Source organism: Rhipicephalus microplus, unplaced genomic scaffold, assembly GCF_043290135.1.
Source record: "Rhipicephalus microplus isolate Deutch F79 unplaced genomic scaffold, USDA_Rmic scaffold_790, whole genome shotgun sequence".
Classification (NCBI taxonomy): domain Eukaryota; kingdom Metazoa; phylum Arthropoda; class Arachnida; order Ixodida; family Ixodidae; genus Rhipicephalus; species Rhipicephalus microplus.
Window position 1 is genome coordinate 17,501 of NW_027465345.1, and position 9,109 is coordinate 26,609.

Below are 9,109 nucleotides of genomic sequence, written 5' to 3' on the forward strand. Positions count from 1 at the left end.
ACGAGCCTACTCGAGGCGGAAGAACGAAGCCAGCAAGGGCCTGGCCGCAAGTGCGTTCAATTGTCGGGACGTCCAAGTCCCTCGTTCTTCCGTGCTTCCTCTTTCGGCAAGTCGTTGCGGCACCTTCCCAAAGCGCGCAGACCCGCTAATCGCGACGAGCGCGACGTGGCCGTGCCGCCTTTCCCTCGGCAGCAAGCAAAACGCCTGGCAACGTCGACGCTCCCCTAACCGCGATCTCGCACCGTGTTTCGTGTGGCGAATTCAAAAGCCGGCCGGCGCTGCTGCAACCATTACGGTCGGTACGCATACGCCGCGGAGGGCGGGACGGTCATCGGAGCGTGCGGTTCCTCCATCGAGTACTGCGCACCTCGGCCGTCGCATCGCCGTGCCATGACCGGCCGCGCGTCAACGCGAACCGGTGCCAGCGAGATCCCTCGCCTGCAAGAACCGACCGGCAGCCTCCGTCACCCGAGGACGCGGAGGCGCTTGCCGCGGACGGCGGGACGGTATGCACTGGTGCACAGCGGACCCGTCACATCGCCAGTTCCTTGACCGACCGCCGACGCTTGTGCCGTTCCTCTCGTACTTGGCAGTCGCCGCGCGATTGTCGGGTCTCGTTCTTGCACGCTCGAACGGTCGGGAGGGCACTCGGCTGGCGTTTCGGGAACGCGCAGCCTCGCCTTCTACCGACGTAACCACGACTCGCCGTTCGCGCTCCGCCGCTCCTGTTTACAGTACTAGGCGGTCCCGCAGCGGTCGGGTCGCGCATTTCGAGCGCTTCGAGCCACGGTGCAGTGGCGGGTCGAAAGCCGACCTATGAGTGCGTTGCGCCGTTTGTACCCGCGTCCGCCACCTGGCCGACCGTCCAAGGTCGCGGTGTTGGCGTCCGCTGGGCGCAACAATTTGTCACGGGGTGCCGCTCCACATTCAGGCAGCCCCGTGGGGAAAAGCCGACCCCGCGTCCAAACGGGGTCAGCGGCAGAAAGTGTCGGGCGCAGACGCAGCTGAGGCGCTCACCCTTCACAATCCGTTAATGATCCTTCCGCAGGTTCACCTACGGAAACCTTGTTACGACTTTTACTTCCTCTAAATGATCAAGTTTGGTCATCTTTCCAACAGACCGGCGCAACCGAAAGGCCGCGCCGGACATCGGTCCGAAGACCTCACTAAATCATTCAATCGGTAGTAGCGACGGGCGGTGTGTACAAAGGGCAGGGACGTAATCAACGCGAGCTTATGACTCGCGCTTACTGGGAATTCCTCGTTCAAGGGGAACAATTGCAAGCCCCTATCCCAATCACGAAAGAAGTTCCACGGGTTACCCAGTCTTTTCAGACAGGGATAAAGACACGCTGCTTCCTTCAGTGTAGCGCGCGTGCGGCCCCGGACATCTAAGGGCATCACAGACCTGTTATTGCTCTGTTTCGTGCGGCTAGGAGCCGCTTGTCCCTCTAAGAAGGTTGTAAGGTGCTGGGAACCCCGCACCTATTTAATAGGCTAGAGTCTCGTTCGTTATCGGAATTAACCAGACAAATCGCTCCACCAACTAAGAACGGCCATGCACCACCATCCACCGAATCAAGAAAGAGCTCTCAATCTGTCAATCCTCCCAGTGTCCGGGCCGGGTAAGTTTTCCCGTGTTGAGTCAAATTAAGCCGCAGGCTCCACTCCTGGTGGTGCCCTTCCGTCAATTCCTTTAAGTTTCAGCTTTGCAACCATACTTCCCCCGGAACCCAAATACTTTGGTTTCCCGGAAGCTGCCCGCCGAGTCATTTGAGTAACTCAGGCGGATCGCTGGTTGGCATCGTTTATGGTCAGAACTAGGGCGGTATCTGATCGCCTTCGAACCTCTGACTTTCGTTCTTGATCAATGAAAACATTCTTGGCAAATGCTTTCGCAGTAGTTCGTCTTGCGACGGTCCAAGAATTTCACCTCTAGCGCCGCAATACGAATGCCCCCGTCCGTCCCTCTTAATCATTACCTCGTATTCCAAAAACCAACAGAACAGAAACGAGGTCTTGTTCTATTATTCCATGCAAGTTTATTCAGGCGACTCGCCTGCGTTGAGCACTCTAATTTTTTCAAAGTAAAAGCACCGGCCATCTCGAGGCACACAATGAAGTGCACCAAGAAAGAACCGGCATGATGTTCAGTCCGAGCCGTCGCATCGGGTAGATGCACTACTCGTCTGGAACTGAGATCCAACTACGAGCTTTTTAACCGCAGCAGCTTTAGTATACGCTATTGGAGCTGGAATTACCGCGGCTGCTGGCACCAGACTTGCCCTCCAATTGATCCTCGTTAAAGGATTTAGAGTGTACTCATTTCAATTACGGGGCCTCAAAAGAGTCCCGTATTGTTATTTTTCGTCACTACCTCCCCGTGCCGGGAGTGGGTAATTTGCGCGCCTGCTGCCTTCCTTGGATGTGGTAGCCGTTTCTCAGGCTCCCTCTCCGGAATCGAACCCTGATTCTCCGTTACCCGTAACAACCATGGTAAGCAAGTAACCTACCATCGAAAGTTGATAAGGCAGACACTTGAAAGAAACGTCGCCGGCTCGTGGCCATGCGATCAGCACAAAGTTATCCAGAGTCACCACACAATACGGGCCGAAACCCGATCGATCTTGGTCTAATAAAAGCACCCGTTACCCAAAGGGCTCCAGGCTCACTGCATGTATTAGCTCTAGAATTGCCACAGTTATCCAAGTAGGAAGAAACGATCTAAGGAACCATAACTGATTTAATGAGCCATTCGCGGTTTCGCCTTATTTCGGCATGTACTTAGACATGCATGGCTTAATCTTTGAGACAAGCATATGATTACTGGCAGGATCAACCAGGTAATCGTTCGACTGCGCGTCCGTCCTCGCCTTCGGCGGGCCGGACGCAGTCTGTGTGCGGCGGAGGCCACCTTCAGGCGCCCCAACACGCTTATTTTGCACTCCGAGATGACGGCGTTCGAGCTCGCTACGGCACAACCTTCCCGAAAGACGAGTGGGAGCCGTGCGGCAAGAAGCACGTTCATGCTCGCTCTTTTTCGTTGCATCGACTCGGTCGCGCCGTGCGGGTTGCCCAAGCCCGCTGCACTGTCGGTGGACCGGCCGGAACTAGCAACGGAGCCGAGACTGCAAAGCCGCCAGACGACGGGTCACGCCCGCGTCTTCGGCGCTTTCGCATCTGAATCGCCCGAGGACGACACGGAACACACCTCGATATCGTGGTAAAACGGCACCGTCCGACAACCAGCCCCTAACGCATCAAGCGGATGAGGCTGCAGACGACTGCCGTGGATTCCCCTGGAGCAGACCCGAGGACACGCTTGACGAGGCCGAAGCCCGCCGCATATCAGACACCCGGTCGCTTTCGCGTACGCCGCTCACGAGAACCCCCACATAATAGCAGCGATAAGTACCCAGACCTCCTTGGGCACTAATACGAGCGTACTCGAGAAAATTTCACCGCGGGTGTGCCCCGAAACGTGTGGCACGTTGAGCGTGCCACAAGTCTACGTCGCTCTCAAACCCGCCGAGGTCGTAGAATTTGCGACCCTACTCACGAAATTCCCACCGAGGATACGGCCGCAAACGTACCGCACCTTGGGTAGGCCACGAGTTTGTGCAACACTACGCTGACGGCACAGCACCGAGGTCGTGCGCGCACGCACGGGAAAATTCCGCCGCGGTTTCTGCCGAAAACGTGAGGCACCACGACTCTCCGCAAGTTCGCGTCGACTGCGAAAGACCGAAGTCGTGAACGACGTGTCCGCTACTCGCCGCCGACACGCTGGACACCAAACGTACAACGACTCGACGGCGTAGTAGAGGCCCACGACGCGGTTTTCCTTAACGACGTCTCGGCGTGGCACCGACAGGTTAGAACGGCCGACCAACGTTCCCTGTCCGCCGTTCGGCTCAGTCGAAGGGCTCGGCGACTTCGGCAACGCTGCGAAGCCGCACGGTGACGCACGCCATGTCCCCATTTTTTTTTTTTTTCTTTCTGCGTCTGCCGGGGTGCCCCTATAATAGCAGCGATAAGCACCCAGACCGCCGTGGGTCGCTCGCCCCGGCTGACGTGGTTTTTCGTACTCCTGCGGCGGTCGCCGTCAAGCACGTCCAAATACGCTACTTTCGTGGGCGCATTCACGCTCTTTCGCTTCGCCGGAGTGCCAGCACTCACTCTGCCAAAAACGGCGAACATCCGAGCGGCGGTTCCCACTTTTGCGTCGGCGTCGCAAACCCCGCCCCGGCAGACGAGGTTTGCCGTACTCGTGCGACGGTGGCCGGCGGGCACGTCGAAAGACGCCGATATCGTGCGCGAATTGGCGCACCTTGGCTTCACCGGAGTGCCGCCACTGACTCCTCCAAAAACGGCGAAGATCCGAGCGGCGCTTCCCACTTTCGCATCGGCGTCCCGAACTCCGCCCCGGCTGACGCGGTTTACCGTACTCGTGCGACGGTCGCCGGCGAGCACGTGGAAAGACGCCGATATCGTGCCCGAATCGGCTCCGTTCGGCTTCGCCGGAGTGCCAGCACTGGCTCGGCGAAAGACGACGAACATCCGAGCGACGGTTCTCACTATTGCGTACGCGTCGCAAACCCCGCCCCGGCAGACGCACTTTGCCGTACTCGTGCGACGGTCGCCGGCGAGCACGTAGAAAGACGCCGATATCGTGCCGGAATCGGCCCCGTTTGGCTTCGCCGGAGTGCCAGCACTCACTCGGCCACAAACGGCGAACATCCGAGCGGCGGTTCCCACTTAGCCGTCGGCGTCCCGAACTCCGCCCCGGCAGACGCGGTTGCCGAGCTCGTGCGACTAGCGACCGCGAAGCCGTCTCGCGACGCCGCTTTCGTGCGCGGCTCCCACTGCGACCTGGGTCACCCGAGGTCGACGAGCAAGAAAGAATGTCGAAAAAAAATTTTTTTTTTTTTTGCGTCTGCCGGGGTGCCCCTATAATAGCAGCGATAAGCACCCAGACCGCCATGGGTCGCTCGCCCCGGCTGACGTGGTTTTTCGTTTTCCTGCGGTGGTCGTCGTCAAGCACGTCCAAACACGCCACTTTCGTGGGCGCATTCGCGCTCTTTCGCTTCGCCGGAGTGCCAGCACTCACTCTGCCAAAAACGGCGAACATCCTAGTGGCGGTTCCCACTTTTGCGTCGGCGTCGCCAACCCCGCCCCGGCATACGCGGTTTGCCGTACTCGTGCGGCGGTGGCCGGCGGGCACGTCGAAAGACACCGATATCGTGCGCGAGTCGATGCTTCTTGGTCTCGCAGGAGGGCCGCCACTCACTCCTGCAAAAACGGCGAAGATCCGAGCGGCGCTTCCCACTTTTTCGTCGGCATCGCAAACCTCGCCCCGGCAGACGCGCTTTGCCGTACTCGTGCGACGGTCGCCGGCGAGCACGTCGAAATACGCCGATATCGTGCCCGAATCGGCCCCGTTTCGCTTCGCCGGAGTGCCAGCACTCACTCGGCCAAAAACGGCGAACATCCGAGCAGCGGTACCCACTTAGCCGTCGGCATCCCGAACTCCGCGCCGGCTGACGCGGTTGCCGAGCTCGTGCGACTAGCGACCGCGAACGCGTCTCGCGACGCCGCTTTCGTGCGCGGCTCCCATTGCGACCTGGGTTACCCGAGCTCGACCAGCAAAAAAGAAGGTCGAAAAAAAATTTTTTTTTTCTGCGTCTGCCGGGGTGCCCCTATAATAGCAGCGATAAGCACCCAGACCGCCGTGGGTCGCTCGCCCCGGCTGACGTGGTTTTTCGTACTCCTGCAGCGGTCGCCGTCAAGCACGTCCAAATACGCCACTTTCGTGGGCGCTTTCGCGCTCTTTCGCGTCGCCGGTGTGCCAGCACTCACTCTGCCAAAAACGGCGAACATCCTAGTGGCGGTTCCCACTTTTGCGTCGGCGTCGCCAACCCCGCCCCGGCATACGCGGTTTGCCGTACTCGTGCGGCGGTGGCCGGCGGGCACGTCGAAAGACACCGATATCGTGCGCGAGTCGATGCTTCTTGGTCTCGCAGGAGGGCCGCCACTCACTCCTGCAAAAACGGCGAAGATCCGAGCGGCGCTTCCCACTTTTTCGTCGGCATCGCAAACCTCGCCCCGGCAGACGCGCTTTGCCGTACTCGTGCGACGGTCGCCGGCGAGCACGTCGAAATACGCCGATATCGTGCCCGAATCGGCCCCGTTTCGCTTCGCCGGAGTGCCAGCACTCACTCGGCCAAAAACGGCGAACATCCGAGCAGCGGTACCCACTTAGCCGTCGGCATCCCGAACTCCGCGCCGGCTGACGCGGTTGCCGAGCTCGTGCGACTAGCGACCGCGAACGCGTCTCGCGACGCCGCTTTCGTGCGCGGCTCCCATTGCGACCTGGGTTACCCGAGCTCGACCAGCAAAAAAGAAGGTCGAAAAAAAATTTTTTTTTTCTGCGTCTGCCGGGGTGCCCCTATAATAGCAGCGATAAGCACCCAGACCGCCGTGGGTCGCTCGCCCCGGCTGACGTGGTTTTTCGTACTCCTGCAGCGGTCGCCGTCAAGCACGTCCAAATACGCCACTTTCGTGGGCGCTTTCGCGCTCTTTCGCGTCGCCGGTGTGCCAGCACTCACTCTGCCAAAAACGGCCAACATCCGAGCGGCGGTTCCCACTTTTGCGTCGGCGTCGTAAACCCCGCCCCGGCAGACGCGGTTTGCCCTACTCGTTCGACGGTCGCCGGCGAGCGCGTCGAAAGACGCCGATATCGTGCGCTAATTGGCGCTCCTTGGCTTCTCCGGAGTGCCGCCACTCACTCCTCCAAAAACGGCGAAGATCCGAGCGGCGTTCTCCACTTTCGCATCGGCGTCCCGAACTCCGCCCGGGCTGACGCGGTTTACCGTACTCGTGCGACGGTCGCCGCCGGGCACGTCGAAAGACGCCGATATCGTGCCGTAATCGGCCCCGTTTGGCTTCGCCCGAGTGCCAGCACTCACTCGGCCAAAAACGGCGAACATCCGAGCAGCGTTTCCCACTTTCGCATCGGCGTCCCGAAGCCCGCCCCGGCAGACGCGGTTTGCCCTACTCGAGCGACGGTCGCCGGCGATCACGTCGAAAGGCGCCGAATTCGTGCACGAATCGATGCTTCTTGGTCTCGCAGGAGGGCCGCCACTCACTCCTGCAAAAACGGCGAAGATCCGAGTTGCGCTTCCCACTTTTTCGTCGGCGTCCCGAACTACGCCCCGGCTGACGCGGTTTACCGTACTCGTGCGACGGTCGCCGGCGGGCACTTCAAAATACGCCGATTTCGTGGGCGCATTCACGCTGTTTCGCTTCCCCGGAGTGCCAACACTCACTCTGCCGAAAGCGGCGATCATCCGAGCGGCGGTTCCCACTTTTGCGTCGGCTTCGCAAACGGCGCCCCGGCAGACGCGCTCGTGCGACGTACTCGTGCGACGGTCGCCGGCGAGCACGTCGAAAGACGCCGATATCGTGCTCGAATCGACCCCGTTTCGCTTCGCCGGAGTGCTGCCAGTCACGGCGCAGAAAACGGCGAACAAGTGTTTTTTTTTTTTTTCCTAGAATTTGTGTTATAGAAGGCACATTTGATATCGGACGATAATTTTCAACTTTATCACGCGCACCGATTTTCGTGTAGAGGTTTGCAAGTTTATGGGAATTTCTCCACTTGGAATAATGCGATTTAGTAGTACTACGAGAACTTCATGGATGTACTCAAGGGTACGGGGCAAGTCAGTTACGTCAACACCTGCAGATTTTTTACACTTCAAACTGAAAATTGTTGGTTGTGAGTCCTCGTGTGATATTAAAGGCCGATTCGCTAACACATAGAACAAAGAAAGAAAGGAAGAAAAAACGCCCGCGCTCGCTCAAGAAACCTGGGTTCGCAACAAGTGGCAACAACAAGCAACCGAGCGAGTGCGCCAAAACCCGTGGCGGCCGAACAAACGCGAAGTCCCAACCGCGTCAGCCGGGGCGGCACGGGACAGGAAAAATCACTTCAGCCGGGGCGGCGGGGCACCGAATAAACCTCGTCACCTCGTCGCAGGATAAAAGAGGAAACAAAAAGTCTAAACAGCGTCTGCTGGAGCGAATGCGTAATAAAACAACAACAACAACAAAAAAAAAACACCCGCGCTCAAGAAGTCTGCAATCCTCACAAAAGGCGACTGTGACCGAGCAGCGTCAGCCGGGGCCGTGCGGAAACGGAAAAACCGCGACTACCGGGGCGTCGAGGCACCGAAAAATCCACTTCAGCCGCGGCGAAAAAAAAAAACAAAAAGAAAGACGGAGGGGGGGGGGGGAACCACGTCTGCCGGGGCGAAGGAAAAAAAAAAACGCGTCTGCCGGGGCGAGCCCGGGTGCGGCACCACCGGGAAAACTGTGGCAAACAGACATGGCGATCGAGTGAGTGGGCCGCCAGCCAGGCTCAGCCAAAAAGTGCAAAGTCCGAACTGCGTCAGCCGGGGCGGCAAAAACCGCGTCAGCCGGGGCGGCGCAAAAAACCGCGTCTGCCGGGGCGGCACGAAACCGCGTCAGCCGGGGCGGGGCGAAAACTGCGTCAGCCGGGGCGAAAAGAAAAAAAAAAAACGCGTCTGCCGGGGCAAGCCCGGGTGCGGCACCACCGGGAAAACTGTGGCAAACAGACATGGCGATCGAGTGAGTGGGCCGCCAGCCAGGCACAGCCGAAAAGTGCAAAGTCCGAACCGTGTCAGCCGGGGCGACGCAAAAACCGCGTCAGCCGGGGCGGCGCGAAAACCGCGTCAGCCGGGGCGGCACGAAACCGCGTCAGCCGGGGCGGCGCGAAAACTGCGTCAGCCGGGGCGGCGCGAAAACCTCGTCAGCCGGGGCGAGCGAAAAGGGGGGGGGGGGGAACCACGTCTGCCGGGGCGAAAGAAAAAAAAAACGCGTCTGCCGGGGCGAGCCCGGGTGCGGCACCACCGGGAAGACTGTGGCAAACAGACATGGCGATCGAGTGAGTGGGCCGCCAGCCAGGCTCAGCCCAAAAAGTGCCAAGTCCGAACTGCGTCAGCCGGGGCGGCAAAAACCGCGTCAGCCGGGGCGGCGCGAAAACCGCGTCTGCCGGGGCGGCGCGAAAACTGCGTCAGCCGGGGCG

At 59.7% G+C, this 9,109-nt stretch overlaps 1 non-coding gene across 1 annotated transcript; it reads right to left on the reverse strand.

Moving 5' to 3' along the window:
- Nucleotides 1–1,031: 1,031 nt before the first annotated feature.
- On the reverse strand, nt 1,032–2,846 carry LOC142795654 (small subunit ribosomal RNA). The gene has a single exon (XR_012893197.1). It is a non-coding gene; the product is annotated as a small subunit ribosomal RNA (ribosomal RNA).
- Nucleotides 2,847–9,109: the final 6,263 nt, after the last annotated feature.